The sequence below is a fragment of the Eptesicus fuscus genome, chromosome 12, assembly GCF_027574615.1.
Source record: "Eptesicus fuscus isolate TK198812 chromosome 12, DD_ASM_mEF_20220401, whole genome shotgun sequence".
In the NCBI taxonomy this organism is placed as follows: Eukaryota; Metazoa; Chordata; class Mammalia; order Chiroptera; family Vespertilionidae; genus Eptesicus; species Eptesicus fuscus.
This window is the reverse complement of record NC_072484.1, coordinates 37,876,955-37,897,278: the sequence shown is the minus strand read 5'-3', so window position 1 is coordinate 37,897,278 and position 20,324 is coordinate 37,876,955.

Genomic DNA, 20,324 nt, shown 5'->3' with positions numbered 1-20,324 from the left:
TGGAACAAGGAAATATATGTGTATATACTAGCTTCTGTCTACACACGTGTCTATAAATATTTCCATATGTATCTATCAGTCTGCCTCTCTATCTACAGCTGTATCTATTGTAAGCAAAGCATGAGTTCATGCTGTCTCCAGTATGTATTAATTTGACATACAGTTAAGTTCATTTTTTCTCTTTGTTTTCAAATTTAGGTTTTCGATTTTCATCTTTTTATTATTTTATTTTTGAAAATGTAAAACATTTACACTGTTAAAGAGTATAAAAATATATTCAGGGAAACCTCACTCCCATCTCTTTCTTCTCCATTGCATTCCCACCAACTCCTTATGAGTAACTATATTCCCATCCAAGTACTAACCAGGCCCAACCCTGCTTAGCTCCCGAGATCAGATGAGATCGGGCGTGTTCAGGGTGGTATGGCTGTAGATATGAGTAACTATTTTCAATAAGTTTGCTATTTATACTTCCTGGGATTCTTTTGCATAATTAAATAAGTATATGTGTAAATAAATAAATGTTTAAAATGTTTTTCTTACATGAAAGGTAGCATACTCTATACAATGCTTTACACTTTGCTTCTGTTTTGTGTTTTTGCTTAACAACATATGCTGTACATCATTCCATCTGGGTTCATGAAGATCTTCCTCCCTGCCTATATGGCTCATAACTTTCCCTTGTGTGGTACCATAGTTCATTCATCCAGTTACCTATGGATGGTCATTTGGGCATTCTAACATTTTGTTATTACAAGCAATGCCTCCATGAATAACTTTACGCATATGTTTTTCATATTTGTGGAATTATATCTTTAGGTTAAATCATAGAAGTAAGAATCCTGGGGGAGAGGGTACAGCATATGTCATTCTATTAGGTATTACCAAATTCCCTTCTATAAGTCTTGCTGCCAATTGAGATTTCACTGAAGATGTTGGAGGGTGCCTGTTTGCTCAAAGCCTCACCATGTGGTGCCAGGCTTTTGAACCTTTGCAGTTAGAGAGATGAGAAATGGCATTTCAGTGATTTGAATTAAAACTTCTCACATATATTTCCCCAGAACACATGGTGGGTCATTTCCAACAACCCCAACAGACTGGATCAGGGCTGATCTATCCAAGTGGTGGTTGGTGTTTGTGTTCCCCATCATGCCGAGGGGCAAATGGGGTCTTCACATGGAGTCACAGATCCTCATACCCCCCCAGCCCCCCAGTCTCTGAATGCTACGGACCCTACTCTGAGCCCCTCCCTCTCCTCACCAGCTGGGGAGAAACTGCTTCCTCTACACAAAGAAGACTCTGAGAGAAGAGGATGACTTGGCCTCTGAGAAATGCCGAAGTCTTGACCTCCACAATTCCGAGGGCCAGTCGTGGCTGGGGAATGACGGAGCCAGGGCTATGGGGTGCAGAGGACTGGGTGGGACTGCTGCTTGAGGAAGCTGGATTTGGAGGTGCCGGGAACCCTGTCTCCCAGGATGACTGATCCAGACTCTTGCTTACCTCTCAGCCTTAAGGTTCATCAACTCCATCCTCCCCTACCTTGCTGCATGAAGGACCTGCCTAAAACTTAGAGATGAACATGGCACTCCCAGGTTACAAACTTTCAGCTTGTCAGGATGACAAACTCAGGTGGGATCTAATCCCCACTTGCTTCCACAATGGAATCTCCCTCCCTCCCTAACACACCTTATATCCATTCAGCCGTCTGTCCGTCCATCCATTTATCCTTTCTTTCATCCCTCCACCCATTTATTCATCCATCCATCCATCCGTATTAGTTACCTATTGACATATAACAAACTGCCTCCATCTCAATGTCTGAAACAACCATAAACATTGCTTCACACACTTCCTCTGGATCAGGTTTTGGAAGCAGCTTAGCTGGTGGTTCTGGCTCAGGGTCTCTCCTGAGTTTGCAGTCACGTTGTCAGCTGGGGTGCAGCCACCCAAAGGCTTGACTGGGCTGGAGGGCCCGTTTCCAAGGTCGCTGCTCTCATGGCTGCAAGTTGGGGCTAGCTCTTGGCAGGAGGCCTCGGTTCCCTGCCACATGAGTGTTTCCATAGAACTCTTTGAGTGTCCTAACAACATGGCGGCCGGCGGCCCCCACAGAGAGGGACCCAAGGGACAGCAAGACAGAAGCCACATGTGGTTTATGACCTAGTCTCAAAAGTCACACACTGTCACTTCCTCCACATTTGGTTCTTTAAAGGTGAGTCTCTAAGGCCAGCCCACACTGAAGGGGCCCCACCTCAGGAAGGGAGGCATATTAAGAAGTTTGTGGACACACTGCCGAAACCGGTTTGGCTCAGTGGATAGAGCGTCGGCCTGCGGACTGAAGGGTCCCAGGTTCGATTCCGGTCAAGGGCATGTACCTTGGTTGCGGGCGCATCCCCAGTGGGGGGTGTGCAAGAGGCAGCTGATCGATGTTTCTCTCTCATCGATGTTTCTAACTCTCTATCCCTCTCTCTTCCTCTCTGTAAAAAAATCAATAAAATATATTTTTTTAAAAAAAGAAGTTTGTGGACACGCTTTAGTGTCACGACACCATTCACCCACCTGGTTAGCAAACATTTACTGAGCGCCTCGCCCTGTCCAGAACCTTGAACCTATCATCTAGACCGGGGGTGAAATGTCAGATGCCCACAGCGCCCAAGAACTGAACCAGGTGTGGACTCTGCTGAGCTGGATACCATGGGCCTGGATGACAGGAGAGGCTGCCCAGCTCCAGAAGTTATGTGAATTCTATTGTTAGAGGTTGCCAGCTAATTTATGTGTTTTTTAAAACCCTCTGTTTGCCTGGTGTGGCCCATACATCCACCAGTTTGAAAACTCTGATTTGCCATACCAAATTTCTCAATGTTCTCTCCAAACATTCATTCATTCATTCAACAATGCACCAGGTCCCTTTCACACATTACAGAAATGACTTGCAATCACACAGTTTCCTTGGCCTGGAACGCCTTCCCACCTTTCTCCCCTCAGGGAACTCTTATTCCTCCTTCACAACCCAGGTGCAAACGTCCCTTCCTCTGGGGAACCTCCTCTGCCCCACCTCTGGGTCTGTTACTGGCTTCCTCCTCAGGTTCCAACCATATTTGTGCCCACAGCTCCATCACTGCACTTCCCTGTCTCCCTCACCAAAAGGTGAGCTGCTGAGGGATGAATGAAAAGACCAGGTGCCCTGGGCACGGCTTCCCCCGAGGTGGTGGTCCCGGGAGGATGAACAGGACTTGCAGAAAGGGGACCTCCTGGCAGGGGGAAGAAGATGAACAAAATCACATGGGCACAAAAACGTGGGTGGTGCCTGAGGCTGGCAGAGTGCCAGCTCCTTCCTTCTTAGACCTGCCGCCCAAGCTGGCAGGGCTCTTGGCTGTCACCCAACATGGTGAGGGGCCAGAACTGCGGGCCTGAGGAGCTCCAAGTAGAAGGAAGTAGGGGGTTGTGGGGAGGACGGCTGGAACAAGAAACCCAAGTCCTGGATGAGTCATTGATGGAGTCTGTCCCACAATAACAAGAAAGGGCTGGACTGGGGGATGGGGTGAGAGAAACCCTAGAGATGCAGGGCCCAGAGGGGCTGGGGCTAAGGGATGGGCTGGGGGAAGTAGGACAGCTCTCAGCATCCCAGGTCTTGGGGCCTCCAAGCCCAAGTTCCCCTGGGGCCTTGGCCTTGGTTTCCACCGGCCTTAGAGCTAGACTCTTCTCCAGCCCTCCATGGCAGCTCCCTTGCTCCCCTCTTGCAGCTCCTGCCCCCCTTCCCCTGTCTCCTCCGCCCAGCAGCTAGAGGAATCTTTTGATTCCTCTAGTGATCACATTACTGCCTCCTTAATTCCCTCCATGGCTTTTCCTGGCTCTAAGGAGAAAATTCAAGCTTTCTGTGATCTGCAGGGCCTTGCCCACCTCTCCCACCTCTTCTCAGGTCCTTGTCCCTCTCACTCTGCCTCTTTTGTGCCTCCAACCTGCTCTCCTACTGCAGAGCTTTTGCATGTCTGTTCCGTCTGACTGTAATGTTCTTCCCCGACTTCTTTAACTAGTTCATTCTTCCTCTCTTCAGATCTCAGCGTAAGCCTTCAGAGCAGCCTTCCTAGACCCTTAGGATCTACTGGGTTCCTTTGATATAAGCTCCCCGCCTTTAACCACCTCTCCACGGTGTGCGTGACGCGTTCATTGAAAGGATCTGATCCCCTACTGCACTGGGAGCTATATGAGGGCAGGGGCGGTCTGTCGTGTTCCCCAGCACCCAGCACGCTGTCCTTGGCATGGAGTGGGCGATCAATCAATGCATCTGCACGACTCCTGTCCCTTGCAGGACATGACAAATGCTCATGGCTACTGCCTCCTAGCCAGCAGGGGAGGGAGACACAGCAGAGGGCAGTGATTCCACTGTACAGCTGAGAAGATGGAAGGGCAGAGAACTCAGGCAAACCTCCATGACCCTCCAGGCAGTTAGGGGGCAAGCAGGGACTTGAGGAAGGAGGGCTGCATGCGCCAGCCGCGAGTTAGACATGCTTGCCATGAAGCAGTTTTAGGAGCAGACCCTGTGTGACAGGTAGTTGTCCTGGCTGGGCAGTGTGGCACGGTGTGGCATTCCTCTCTGGGTGGTTCTCCCTGCTGTAGCTTAGGACAGTTGAACAAGGCGAGTTTTAAGTTGCAGGGGCTCCGAGAGGTTTTGTTCTCGTGGATTGTCTCCATCTGTGTCCCTGCCACCAGATTTTGGGCATCCTAGGAGAGGGTGGGGCAGTGTCTGCTGAGGTACCTGTGTCTGCAGGTCTCCTCCACTCCCATCCTCAGATCTTGTATCAGAAAGCTCATTTAAACATTCAATTTTCCCCTGCAAGAAGAGAAGGCCATTAAGGGAGAGAACCATGTCTTTTCTTTCCAGGGTTTATGAGGTAGGCAATGAAAAAAGCTTGTGTTGACTTAACCTGTGTTTCCATCTTCCTCTTTCTGGTTTCTTTGAAGAAATTCTCCCCTCTCCATGCAGTCCAGGGGTAGGTATTGACTCTATTCTGGCCAATCAGACAGAGCTGCCTGGGTTCTGTGTGGAGGAGGATTCTGAGGCTGCTACTAGGTTCAGCAGCAAATCCCATGACTGATGAATGATGTCTACCATGAGTAGGAGAGGAGTGAGTGTCCACATATTTGCTATCCTTATAGTAGAAACAAATAAATATTCATTGAATGAATGAATTCTGAATTCCATGACCTTCTGTTTCAATTAGGCAGCTCTCTTTCCCCAAGCGAGACTGTCCCCTGGTGAGATGTCCTGGCACTTGGCCCTGGGAATCTATGTATATAAAAGGCTAATGTGCAAAGTGTCCCCTCGGGAGTTCAACTGGGAGAACGGGAGTTCGCACGCTTACTATGACATGCGCTGACCACCAGGGAGCGGCGCAGAACATGGCAGGTGACCAGCAGTGGCGGTGGGACACTGAGGGAGTGAGGGAAGGAGGAGGCAGGGAGGTAGGGAGGCGAAGAACCTGATTGGCCCTGATCGCAAGCCAGGCCTAGGGACCCTACCCTTGCACGGATTTTGTGCACCAGGCCTCTAGAATCAGAATAATAGAACATCAGAATCAATATCAGAACCATTTTCCAGGGATGTATGATATGCCCTTTTAATGAATTATTTCATTGGATTTTCACAAGTCTCACGAGGGGAGGGTTATAATATCCATTTTATGCTCAAGAAACTGTGGCCCCACAAGGGGAGGGATCTATGCCAAACTTCACAGCACGTCGGTAGCAGAGCCCGTCGCCACATGGCTTCCCTGTTTCTCCACTCGCCATGTGTAAGACCAGTGATGGGCTTTGTTATTTCTCCAAATCCAGTGTAGCAACTGGAGCACGACTCAGTTACTCATTTACCAAAGAGAGAGGAAATCAGTACTTGAGCAATCCTTGGAAAACCCTCTGGAAAGTCCCTGCGTGATGAATCCAGTCCAATCCAACATGTAAGCCTGGGTATTTGGAGGCTGACTTCACAACCATTGGCCCCTAACATAGCACTGTTTTATGTGTTGTCGCATTAATTCTGCTGGGTACCAGATGCAGTGCAAAGCGTCTTACATTCATTAACTTATTTAATCCGCACCATAGTCCCGTGAGGAAGTAAATAGTATTCTCTCTGTCTTACAAAGGATGAATCTGAGGTTCCAAAAGGTGAACCTCCTTGAGGTCACACACAGTATGAGGGTGTATGCATGTGTGTGTGTGTGTGTGTGTGTGTGTGTGTGTGTGTGTACATTTTGGGGTGCATGTGGAGTTGTATTGTGTCAGTAGAGAGCATTTTTGGAAGAACAGGCATGGGAAGAAAGGTGCAAAGCATGTTGAGAGGCCCAAGGGGTGGACTGCAATGACCATGTATTTATACGCCATTTCAGACCCTCCGTTCGCACCCTTCTAACGCAGTCTATTTCCTTTTAGGTGACTGGCTAGTCCTGATATGTTCAGTGTTAGGGGATCTTGGGCACATGATTAGAATCTTTCTTGTCTCTGAGTCTAGCAAGGAGTGACACGAGGCTTGAGAGTCATTCAGGTAGTACAGGAAGGGGGTTAATTAATAACACCATTTCTGGAAATGGATGGCCTTGTCCAGTTCCAGACTCCACAGTTTACCAGCTGTCTGACATGGGGCAAGCTGCATAACGTCTGTGTGCCTCCGTTTCTTCATCTTTAAAATGAGGACAATAGTAGGGTTTGTCTCACAACGGTTACACATTTAGAGAAGTACTTGACACGTAGGAAGCTCTACTTTGGTGTGTGTGTCTGTCTGGATGTGATGCCATCAGTCATCAAGGGTTTAACATTCATTTCTGCCGGTGAGAGCCCTGGAGCATCTTGCCTGCTCCCGTGCTTTCCAGAGGACAGCTCCCCGCCTTCTCACTGATGCTGTGAGCACCTGATACCCAGCTAACCCATTGTTGATCTACCTAACTATCTCAGTTACTCTCTGTTTCCTGAACACCCAGAATACTAGCTGTCGTGTCAGTTCTGTGCCAGTGCAAAGCTGGGACTCTAGAACCTCCAACCTCCAACTCCCCGCCCTTCCCTCCCCCCCCCCCCGCCACCCCCCAACTCTCAGTGGAATTCTGCACCTGCCATCAATCAGCAAGTCTGTTTCCTCCCAGCTCATGTCTGGAGTAGTGATACCAAAACCACCCAGACTGGCTCCTGCAGGCTGGAGAGGGCTTATGTGATTACCTAGTAAGTGCTAGTGAGGGATCTTCTGGGCTGCCTGTCATAGTGGAACTATTGGGGATTATTAGTCCCACATTAACAGCCAGCAAATGGAGGTCCAGGAATACGAAGGGACTTGCTAAAAGTTACACGGCCAGAGGGGCTGGCTCCCAGCTCAGGCTCTCTGCGCTAAAAGACTGAGTAACCTCCGCGGAGTGAGAGGTGAGCTTTGAATACTGCCCTCGTCCATTTTCCGTTCTCTGCTTTCGCCCCATTTCTTTAAGCTTAATAATCCCTCGGGGCCGTTGCACATGCTGTTCCTTCTGCCTAGAAGTCTGCTTCTCCCCACACACCCTTCCTCCACTCTCCACCTAATTCCTTCCCTTCTTTCGGATCTAGGACTCTCTGTCCCTTCTGAGACCACCAGCTCTAATGTGATCCCCTTACAGTTCCCAATGCCATCATTTGTCTGTTTCCTTAGCAGTTACCACCTTAAGTTGTTGTTGTTTTTTTTCTTTCTTTCTCCTGTTTATCTGCTTCTTGCCTATCTTCCCCACTAGGTTACACATTACCTGAGGGCAGGGACTCTGATTTGTTCTGGCTCAGTGCTTGGCGCAATGTTTGACGGATCCTAGTCTCCCTCAAAGCTGAGGAGCAATGGCCTGGCCAAGGTCACAAAGGCAGTCATTATCTGGGAGACACACGATGCTTACTCCTCACCACCAAATCTAAGAGGCAGGGGTCATCGTTATCATCACCTGTCAATCAGACCCATTTTACAGATGAAGAAACTGAGGCTCAAGACAGTTCCTGACTTGTCTGAATCCCCGAACTGAAAAGTGGACGGCCGCGAGAGGGCTGGGAACCAGGTCTGATTCCGAAGTCGGTAGCTCGGCCTCGCTCTGCCGGTCCGTGAATGTAGGCAGTCGAGCGGGCGGCCTGCGAGGCGGGGGTGGGGGCGCGGTGGGAAGAGGAGGGGCGGGTGGGACGCGGCTGCAGGGTCGGCTGAGCTCCCCTTGGCAGCCGGCGCGGCCTGGAGCCGGGAGCGGGGGCGCCTGGTTCTCATCACGAGCGCGGCGGGCAGGGCGGGGGACGAGGCGCCGGCACAAAAGGCCGCCGTCGCGCCACCGGGACCCACGCGGGGAGCCGCGCTCTGACCTGGGCGGGGACCTCCGGCAGCCCCCGCCCCGCCCCGCCCCGCCCCTGCGGCCGTCCCTCGCTGGTGGCGGGGCCGCACCGCTGCGTCTCTCACCGTCTCCGGTCTCGGTTTCACCCATCTCTCAGGCACCTCCTCTCCCTGCCTCTCCAGCCTCCCCTCCGAGATGAGGCTGGGATCGGCGCTCCGGGCCAGCCCGCTCCAGTGCTAGGCTGGGGACCGGGCTGCACCGGACAGACGGACCCGCGGACTTCGGACGGACCTGGCGCCCAGGAGAGAAGTCGGCCCCGCTTGTCACCATGGTAACGCCTGCCAAAGTCTGGACCACCTCCCTCTGTCTTCTTTTGGCGGGGTCCTCGCAGACCCCAACCTTTTATGCTCAGACGACCCTTAGAACCCCACCAGGGCTCTGCTTAAACTGCCCCCCACCAGCAGGGATAGTGGGGGGCAGGGGAGGGGGATTGCAGAGACCCATCCCTGGGCGATGCCTCCCTCTGCATTCTGGGCCTCTGGCTCTCCATGTGAAAAGTGGAGGAGTAAGACGGGATGACTTGTAAACTTTGATATTGCCCCAAACCATGGCCCAAGTCAGAGCTGTAATCCCGGCTCTTGGGCCTTGGACCCAACTTGGGATGGTGTTGCATTTCAGACGTGCGGCTGAGCGTCAGATATGCCCACTGTCCCCACACAGTTTTGGGTGGGGATGGGGGTTAAAGGCTCTCGGAGCACAGTCAGGCAGGGCAGGGCAAGGAGAGTTAAGGGAGAGGAGCGAATTAGGAGGAAGTTGCCACCAAAACTTGGGGTGGTTTTGCTATTTCAGACTCAGGGCAGGAAAGTCAGCTACGCACATTGCCCTGATTGAGGTGCTCCCCTGGGGTCTGGGTGGGAGGTAGGTGTAGGGGAGGGGGGAGAGGGCAGTGCCCACATACTGTGACTTCCTGGGCTGCCACCTCAAGGTTGGGACAGGCGTGTGCATGCCCGCGTGCGTGTGTGTGTGTGTGTGTGTGTGTGTGTTTGAGCAGAGAATGAAAGAAAAGTCTGTTTTCAGAGAATCCTAGCCCAGCTCCAGACAGGCCCAGGAGCCCGGGGCAGATTCACACAGATCGAAGAGGTGGTGGGATTTGGAAAAGGGCTGTGAAGACAGGACCGGGCTTTAACCCCTTGACTGTGAACTACCGCGTTGAGTGTGTGTAGGTTTTCACTGTGTGCACATCCACCCACCGAAGATTTCTGTATAGAGATGTGTACACACACACACACACACACACACACACACACACACACCAAAACATGCTCCTGCTGACCCACACAGCTGAACACATGTGCCCTCTCATACGTACAAGCCTTGTCCTCCTGCTCTCTCATACTGCTAAAATAGGGGCACACACCTGCGTACACGCCATAGACATATTGCAAAAGCAGGCTCCTCAACCCATACACCAGCAGGGCAGGGTGTGCGCACATTGCCGTTGGAGCTGTTTGACAATAATCATAAGCTAATGTTATTCACCTCTCGCCACAGGCAAGGCCCTGCACTGGGCAATGTACATGCAGGAGCTCCAGTAACTCACACCAACCCTAAGAGTAAACCTGCTGGTATTGCCGCTCCACACAGGTGGAGACCTGGGAATCGGCGAGCTTAGGTGGCTGCCCAGGGTCACCCCGCCAAGAAGTCAGAAGTGGGACAGCATGAATTCTGAACCCAAACTCAGCTGTCACGGCCACCCCAGAGCCACTGGCACCAAGTGATGTTGCCAAACCTTACCTGGTTTTGGACTAACTTAGTTACTATTTTTAGAATCCAGAAACTCCTTGCTGAACCTCAGATCCTAAGATCAAGGGTCAGGCACTGGGTGGTCCTCTCAAAGAATGAGCAACTTTTTTTCTGAATGGGAATGATGGACAGATTTCCCTCCCACTGCTGTCTTTAAGGGTTAAAGGTTGTCACCTGCCCACCTCTCTGGCCTCACCTCTGTACTCCAGACACTCTGGCCTTGGTGCAGAGCCTCTTATGTTTCATGTTCCCTCCAGCCACAGTGCCTTTGTACATGCTGTTCTGCTGGGGGGAACTTCTACCCTTAATGACTCCCATTCATGCTGTACATCTCCATCCAAATGTCACCTCCTCAGGAAAGCCTGTCCTGATTTCCCTGACTCTCACTGCATATCTCTCCTTCGTGGCACTGATCACAGTTGTGATTTTTGTGGGATGATTTGATTAACGGCTATCTAATGTTCTGAGACAGCCCAGTGTCAGAGCATCTTAGGACAAAGGGGCTTAGGGTTGATTCAGTCCAAAATTTCTGTAATTTTAGTATCATCAGACCGTTTTTGCATATCCACTGACTGGATATAGCAAATAATAAAATCTACTGCTTACCATTTGCTCAATATTTTTATTTATGTAAATTTACCTTTGAAACTTAAAAATATATTTTAAAAGGAAATTTTATGTCATGACCATGAAAAATCAGTATCCCTTGTCATAAATAGAAAGTAACGGGGGGGGGGAAATACGACGAAGGCAAATCCACGTTAGAAAATTCTGGCTGGGTGAGGTTGACTGTGGACGGCTCCAAGCCCCAGGACCACTTTCCTGTTGTTAAAAGGAGCAATGACTGAGTGCTGAGAGATGTGTGAGCTGTGCTGGCACTGACCTGGGGACCTGGGGCATTCTCTTTGGTGTCGTCCAGAGGACCAGAAGAGAACTGGAGTAACCTCTTTATTGTGATTTCATGTTGCGCTCATGTCCTCCCCAAATCGTCGTGTGGGCCCCCTGTGATCCTATCGCACACTTTGAGAAAAACTGCTTGAGTCAATTCACTTCATCCCTCCAGAGCACCTGTTGTGTGCCTGCCAGGCCCAGGGAGAGAGATGTGTCAGCCCCGGGCAGGCCCACTCACTGAGAATCCCAGGCTGCATGATGGGCAGTGGGAGTCCATCCCTTTGCCTGGAAGCACCTGTGTCGTGAGAAGAGATGGAGGTGGAACAGGGCTCGGCAGTGTGGGAGGGAGCTCGCCCGGGCCAGCGAGGGACGCCGTGCTTCCCAAAGTGAGGCACCCTGGTCCTTGGAGGGACGACTTTATTTATTTATTTTTTTCATGCTCTTTGTTTTAATTTTATTTTTCAACTACAGTTTATGTTCAGTATCATTTTGTATTCGTTTCAGGTGTACAGCATAGTGGTTAGACAATCATATATTTTACAAAGTGTTCCCCCTCATATTTCCAGTCCCCACCTAATACCATATATAGTTATTACAATATTATTGATTATATCCCCAATGCTGTACTTTATATCCCATGGCTATTTTATAGCTATCAATCTGTACTTTTCAATCCCTTCGCCTTTTTCACCTAGCCTCCCAACCCCCTTCCCATCTGGCAGCCATCGGTTTGTTCTCCGCATCTATGAATCTGTTCCTATTTTGTCTGTTCATTTATTTTGTTCTTTAGTGAAGAGCTATTTTGTTTGTTCTTAAGTGGAGTCATGTGGTATTTGTCTTTCTCTGTCTGACTTATTTCACTTAGCATACTATCTTGAAGGAGAGACTTTAGATGGCACTTAGATGGATATTTTTTATTTTACAGCTTTTCATCTTGATGAGTGTTAGGAAATAATCTAAATTAACATACACATGCAATAATGGATACAAATAAATGTATTTAAGTTGAAAATTAACTGACCAAAAGGTGAGTGTGAAGTAAATAATAAACAATATTAAGTAAACAATAAATGGGGACAGATGAATAGCAAGAAAAACTCACGATCGCAGCATGTGGGTGGTTGGGAAGCCCTGGCTGGAGTGTAAAGTGTGTTAGAAGAGTAGGAAAGGAATGCTGGGTGTAGACTGATGGGCCACCAGTGTCAGGCTGAGTTGCTAAGCAGTGGGGAGCCACTCAAGGTTGCTGAGCAGTAGAGGGCTACAAAGGCCACTGTGGTGGCCAATGGGAGCCTGGTGTGGTGTCAGGGAGCCTAGGGAAGAGGCAGAAGAGGTGGCAGTTATCTGCACAGGTTCGTACCCCAGCTCTACCGTTAACTGGCAGTAGAGCCTTGGGCTCAGTTCCTTAGCCTATAAAATGGGAATAAAAATACCCAATCAATAGGCTTGTTTGGAAGATGAGGCTTGACATTGAAGGCTTGCTCAGTAAGAAGAAACTTTAGTATTAATTGTTACTAGAGGCCTGGTGCACAAAATTCATGCATGGGGTGGGGGGGTGTCCCTCAGCCTGGCCTGCGCCCTCTCGCAATCCAGGACCCCTCCGGTAGGGTCCCTAGGCCTGGCCAGCGGTCAGGGCCTATCGGGGCTTTCCTTCCCCCAGCTGCTGGCAGCTGGCCCCGCCCCCACCACTGCCACTGCTTGCCATCTGTGTGGTGCTGCCCTCCCGCTCCCCTGCCACCGGTCGCCTCCCTCTGCAGGCTACAGGCATAGGGTGTGATCACTTGGCTGGCCTGGGCCTCCCTCTGTGGGACAATCGCTGGCCAGCCCCACACACCTGCCACAGTGTCACTAGCTGATGGCCTGGGCCTTCCTCTGTGGGGCAATTGATCGTGGGGTCCCCAGATTGATTGCCCCACAGAGGGGGGCCCTGCCCACCCAGTTGGGGCTCCTCGATCAATTGCCACACAGAGGGTAGCCTGGGTCTCCCTCTGCAGGGCAATCATGGGGCAATGGCAGGGCCTCCCAACCAATCGCATCGCACCCGCCTTGGCTGCCTGGCACCAGTGCGTGTCATAGCGTGGTCATCTGGACGGTCATTCTGCTGTCGGTCATTTGGTCAATTTGCATATTACGATTTTATTATTATAGATGATCATACGATACTGCTCTTTTAGCCTGCTGATGTGATGGGTGATAATAATTGGTTTTCTAATGTTGAGCCGGCCTTGTATACCTAGGATAAGTCACACCTGGCCATGGTGTGTAATTCTTTTTATCCATAGTTGGATTTGTTTTGCCTGCATGTTGATTAGGACTTTTGCATCTATGTTAATGAGATAGATTGGTCTGTAGTTTTTTATAGTTATGAAATGTTACCTCCTCTTCTATTTACTGGGAGAGATTATAGAGCATTGGCATCATTTCTTCCTTAAATGTTTGGTGGAATTCGTCAGAGAACTCCTCTGGGCGTAGTGATACTTTCTGTTGTGAAAAGTTACTGTTATTGATTCCATTTCCTTAATATTTATATGCTAAATAGAGGCCCGGTGCATGAATTCGTGCACGGGTGGGGTCCCTCTGCCTGGCCGGCGATTGTAGCTGACCGGGGTCATCTTGCCCAGTCCCCATGGTAGGTTGGCTGGCCAGGGAGGGACTGCAGGTGGGCTCCAAGGTGGGTCCGGCCCCGTCTCACCCAGTCCCGATCAGCCGGATCCCAGCAGCAAGCTAACTTACCAGTCAGAGCATCTGCCCCCTGGTGGTCAGTGCATGTCATAGTGACTGGCTGAGCAGTCGACCACTCGGTTGGACACTTAGCATATTAGACTTTTATATATATAGATGGCCATGTACTTTGGGTGAGAGATGGTGAACCCTAGGGCAGGGGCAAAGGGGTAGGAGATAAAGGAATGAGCAAACACAAAACTAAGGCTCAGAATGGTGAAGTGACCTGCTCAAGGGTACACCGATGGTACATGACAGGGCTGGACTTGAACATGAGTATTCTGACACCCACTTGCTTCTCGGTTTACTGCAACTGGAATGTTTTTTCCAGTTTCTGAAAGTTGTATTTTTTAAAACGAGGAGCCAATTCTCACTCATACCTCCGCCCACACAAAAATAAGGATTTCGGGCAGGAGAAGTTTTAGTTGGAAGCGAGCAAGAACTTTCTGGCAGCCAGAGCAACAGGATGCTGGCTTTAGGATCTCCAGCCTGGAGATTCAGAGGATTGTCCCAGGTAGTTGAGGCTAGTGGTCACAGCCTGACACCTACTGGGCTGTATCTGGCTCACGGATGTGTTTGTTTGGGCCAACCTTTAAAAAATGGGGAGGTTTTGCTAAAATATCAATAGATCATAGGCTAAGGCAACCCTCGGCTAAAGCCAATGAGATGAGGCGTTTGCTTCAGGCCCCAGACACCGAGGATGACTGCCAGGGGCCATTCACCAACGTGCTAGAAGGGCTGTTTTCTCACATTTGGCTCACTCTGGCTTCCATGTCACCTGTCAGGCCCCTGTAGGCACTTGCATTTGTGGCTGCTGGTTTAGGCTCTCCCTGGGCCTAATTATATCTGGATTCTAGAATGGTCCTGCTGGAAGGGCCTTTGGGGATAGATAAACCCAATGCCCCCATTAAAATTTTTTTCATCAGTTTTTTTTATTGATTTTTAGAGTGAGAAGAAGGGAGAGAGGGAGAGAGAAACATCTATGTGAGAGCAAAATATCAATCCGCTGCCTCCTGCATGCTCCCTACCAGGAATCAAGCCTGAAACCCAGACATGTACCCTGACCCAGAATCAAACCGGCAACCTTTCAGTGCATGGGACAACGCCCAACTAACGGAGCCATACCAGCCAGGACACCAATGCCTACATTTTACACATCGGGAAACTAATACCCAGGTCACCCAGTGAGTCAAGGGTGTAATCCCACCTTCCCTAGGCATTTCAGCCCTGGTGCAGAGCAGGCGTTGAGGGCAGCCTTAAGACACTGCCCACCTCGGCTTCTCTCAGTCCTCTCCCTTCCCAAGCGAGGAGGTGCTGACGCTAAGAGGTACTAAAATTTTGCCTGTTGGAGCAAATGATAAACCTGGACATTTAAGAAAAGTTCAGCCGCATCTCAGAAGGCCCAACTAACAACATCTGGTGAGACCATTTCAAAAGAGAAGCAGCCTTAAAAACACACACCATCGCACTCACTCGTATTTTCCCCCAACGATTATAAAAGTCCTACAGGCTGGTTACAGAATGTTTGGAAAATCCAGCGAAACTACGAAGAGAATGAAAATGGTGCCTCTCCCCTTCACAGCCCTCGGGGGGAACCACAGTTAACACTCTTTGATGGTCTCTTGGCTCACACACGGTTTTCCACAGTGGAGAGCAGACTGTGTGGGGATTTCTCTTTTAAAACAGTCCAATAGTCGAAAGCGTAGCTACTCCTGGGGTGGGGGAGGCCTGGAAGGGGGCCTCTTTTTGGGGTGGTGGAAGTCCTGTATATATATATTTTTTAAATTTTATTTTATTGTTTGAAGTATTACAAATAGTAGTACATATATCTCCTTTTTTTTTCCCCATTGACCTTCCCCCAGCCTCCCCTACCCCCGGCACATGCCCTTATCCCCCCACCCCCCAGTGTCTTGTGTCCATTGGTTGTGCGTATATGCATGCATACAAGTCCCTCGGTTGATCTCTTTCCCGCGGAAGTCCTATATATTGATGTGGGCAGTAGTCACAGGAGTATGTAGCCGCCCTGTGCACTGCATGTGTGTTTATTTTACTATACACAGATAGTACTCAGGATTACAATAATAATAGAGGCTCGTTACAAAGACATTGAGACAGAAGTATACAAAAACCTTCCTCTTCTCTCTCCCCATGCCCAGATGGAACTGCGGGGGGTCCATCGGCTCCATACGAGGTCCCCGTGTCAGTCCAGAAGGCCCGTGAGCATGGTTAGGCGCCAGCGCTGTGGGCTGGCTCGGCCTGTCCCCTTGGGGGCTCCTTCTCTGGCCTGGGCTGCAGGGGCGGGGCGGAGGCTGCACACCGCGCTGGCCCGTCTCCCTTCCTCCTTTCCAGCGTCATGCTGTCTCCTGCCTGGGCCCCTGCCGAGGAACAGTTAAAGGCCCAGCCGGGCTGCGCTCACGGAGAAGGGATGGAAACGGGTCGATTAAGTTTCATGGAAATCATGTTGAGGGGCCCACGTCTGGCCGGCAGTGTTTGGGTTCCTGTGGTCCCAGGCCGGGCTGCCAGGTTGACTGTGGATGGAGAGTCGCCAGCTTTCCTTCCTGCAGCCGCCTGGTCCCCTTCACGGCGTGCTCCCCCCGGTGCACGGACAGCTTATGAGCCCCTGGGGTTCAGGCTGTGGCAGGTAATGCTCTGGCCAAGAGCTCGGAGTCCTGTTAACTTGGAACATTCTTCCTCGTTACTGGCTGCCCCTGAAATGGTTACCGTGTGTGCAGGCAGCTGAGCCAACTTGTGAAAGCCAAGGGCGTCCCAGGCTGCGAGCCTCGGTCTGTGAGAGGCAAACAGCGTTTTCAGGGCCACGCGGAACAGCGCAGGGCGGGCCGTTGGGAAGGCCACCCCTGAGGCTGGTGGCTGCTGGTGGCCCCAAGACAGACCGGCATAGGGACCGGAGAGGAGGGCAAGCTTGGTTGATCCGGACTTGGGTTGGATTCTGGCTCTGTCTTCTCTGTGGGAACTTGGGCAAAATCAGCCTCAGTTTCTTTATCTGAAAAATGGGATGTTCCTGCTTAGCCCCTAAGATCTCCGTGTGGCTAAGCAAGTGAGTATGAGTAGAGGCCCTGGGGCATGGTGGACGTGTGGACACTGTTGTTATTCTTAGGGTGACGGTAAGTGGAAGGGACCAGGAGGGGGAAGATGTCTTTGCACAGAGGCCAGGACTTGAGCGTTGTCTGACAGGATGAGTAAAAATAAGTAACTAATAGCAGTAGCAGCAGCGGCAACACCTTTTACTTTTCCCAAGATCCCCTCTATCTGTTATCTTGTATCTCCAGATCAACCTCTGAGCGAGACAGGTCAAGAACTAGAATCCCTATTTACAGATGGGGAAACTGAGGCACATTAAGGAAGAGATGGTTTAGCTCATTGCTCCCAGGGGTTGGGATGCAGACCACAGCTGGGACACAGACGGGAACTAAATGGCATGGAACCGTGTGTTGAGAGCCGGTCCCTTCTGAATTCTCTGATCTCCTGAGGACCCAGAGAGAACCCTGCCTTCCTCTCGTGATAAGATGTCTTTTACCACCTTCCTAATGCAGGACAATCTTTTTTGGAAGACAGAAAACTATTGAGCCTTTAGGAAGTGACCAGCTGTCTCTAGCATTTAATGGCAGTATTTGCTTTCACTATGTTTTTTTCTTTTAAAAAACATTTTTTAGCCCTGGCAAGGGTGGCTCAGTTGGTTGGAGCGTTGTCCCATTCCAGGTCAGGGCACATGCCCAGGTTGTGGGTTTGATTGTCATTTGGGTTGTGTGCAGGAAGAACCGATCAATGTTTCTCTCGCACATCAATGTTCCTCTCTCTTTCTCTCTCCCTCTCCCTTCCTCTCTAAAATCAATAAAACAACAACAACAAAAACATATCCTCAGGTGAGGATTTAAATTTGTTTTAATAGTTTATAGAAATAGAGCAGTAAAATAATTTCATATAAGAGTTATTTATTATTTAGGTGTTATAATATTTATATAAATATATTTATATAAGATATATACTATCTATAATAATAAAAGCATAATATGCTAATTAGACTGGACAGCCAAGCGACCTTCCGGACGTCATTTCAGACATCCTTCCGGACGAAGCTGCCACGGTGGGGGCCAAGGCAGAGGGAGATAGGGGCGATCAGACAGGCAGGCAAGTGGTTAGGAGCGAGCGGTCCCAGATTGCGAGAGGGATGTCCGACTGCCGTTGGACGTCCCCCGAAGGGTCCCAGATTACAAGAGGGTGCAGGCCAGGCTGAGGGACACCACCCACCCCTCCTATGCACGAATTTCATGCACTGGGCCTCTAGTAGCTACTATAATAATAAATATAAACATATTCATATAAATAAAATAATATAAAAACCACCCAATGCATTGCTGGTTTATTTTTAGAGTTTCATTGTATTTATGCCAGCTGATACAGATTTTTCCATTTATGGTGGTGATAAAATAGTAACTATGATATGAGCACAAAAATAGCAGTGATGGCTGTTGCTTAATGAGCACTTACTAAGTGGCCGTCCCATGCAGAGAATATGTTTATTTTATCACCGAATCTCCTTCAACTCCTTTAGGCAGGTAGGATTGCAATCTCTAGTTTTACCAATGAGGAAATTGAGGCAGAGAAAAGTTAAAAAAAAAAAAAAAACTTACATGATCTGTAAGTGGCAGAGCCAGAACTTGAACGTGGGCAATCTGGCTGCATTCTCATAACCAGTATGGTGACATAGAGTCTCCATTCAAAATGCAATTATGCAAGTCTTTAAAAATCAAGTGGGTTTGAAAAAAACAGTAAGTGCTAATAGTAGAAATGGTTAGCATATGCTAACATTCATGAAGGTGACAGTGAATGACTAAATTTCCAAAAACAAAATGAAACAAACTTAGGCCAACTCCATGTGCACATGAGGAAAGAGGCGCAGAGAAGGAAGGCACCTGCCCCAGGCGGCACAGTGAAGCGGAACCCGGGGGACCAATGCCCCAGGGAAAGCTGGGTGGTGAAGGGAGGGCATGTGGCGGGGAAGGGGTGCTGCTTGATCGACTTAGTGTGCCTCTGCTCATGGATGTTAGACCTGGTCCCCTAACTCCCTATTCCCATTCCCAGCACTATCATTAGGATTGCATGGGCTTGGGGTAAATAACGGCTGGAGCTTAGCCTTGCTCGGGGGGCATTGGAAGAGGTAACCGGGCCAGATGAGCCAACCAGTCTGCCACATTAAAGACCCTCTTCCCCCTCAGTGTGAAAATAACCCCTCCTGGACACGTGTACTTTCGACATCAAGTACCTGAGCTCACTACCAGGACGGTGCCATGTCCCTCTTTCCCGCAGAGCGGGGGCTGTAGGCATCCACTCATTCATTCTACAAACAATGATGGGGCTGTCTTGTGCCCAGCACTGTGTGGGTACTGAAGACCCAGTGGTGACACTGACATTTGTCTAAATGCCCTGGGCTAGTGTTCCCTGTTTTACAGCCTCCTGGCATCTTGCTGGGCTCGAGAAATGCCATCTTCCTCCTCCTCTAAAGGCCCAGTGTTATTTCCCTGTCTCCAGGGACCCCTGCTATATACATGAAGATTCTTATTTATTCTCCTCTTCCTTTACATTCCTCCTTGATAGATGGACTCGGAGCTGGGGCGCCCAGAATGGCCTCCATTATGCTTCTTAAAGGTTGAAAATCATATCCATGGATTCTGTTATTGTATCTGGATGGAAACCTCTGGCCTTGTCCAACTTGCCTGTGTTACAGATGGAAAAACTGTGGTTGAGAAGGGGAATCTTTTGTTCAGTTTTCCACATTTACTGAGCACCTATTTTGTGCCAGGGACTGAAGACCCTAGAGGAACAGGAGCCAGTGCCTGCTGTGTCAGTTTCTGTTGCTGCTGAAGCAAATGATGTCAAATGTAGTCACTTAAAGCAGCTCGAGTCCATTGTCCTGCAGTTCTATAGAGCAGAAGTCCAACGGGGTCTCCCTGGGCTCACACCAGGCCTTGGCAGGCTGCATTCTTTTCCAGGGCCTCTTGGGAGAACCTGCTTGTGTTTTCCAGCCCTGAGAGCCGTCCACATTCCTTGGCTCTTTCTCCATTGTCAAAGCCAGCAGCGTCGCATCTCTCTGACCCTTCTTCCAGGCACATTTCCCTCTGGCGCCTGCCTCTTCTGTGCCTTCTTGCACTTTTGAGGACCCTTGCGATTGGACTGAGCTCACCTGGATAATCCCAGATAATCTCCTTATTTTAGATCAGCTGATCCTCAACCTTTATTTCATCTGCAACATTCATTCCTCTTTACCCTGTAAGGTAACATGTTCACAGGTTTCAGAGACTAGGATATGGGCATCTTAGGGGACCATTATTCTGCGTACCATTCCTGTTCTCAGGGAGCCTGGAGTCCATTGAGAGAGTCAGCAATCAGTGTGGGAATTGCTATGACAGGGGCACCATAGAAGCCCAGAAAAGGAGACACCTGACCCAGGGGGTACAGTGGGGTGGGGGAAGGGGGAGAGGTCAGAGAAAATCTCCTGGAGGAGCTGACGGTGGACTTGAATCTTGAAGGATGAGAAGGAGTTAGCCAGATGAAGAGGGGATGGAAGTGGAAGGCATCCTTGGGGGAGGAACA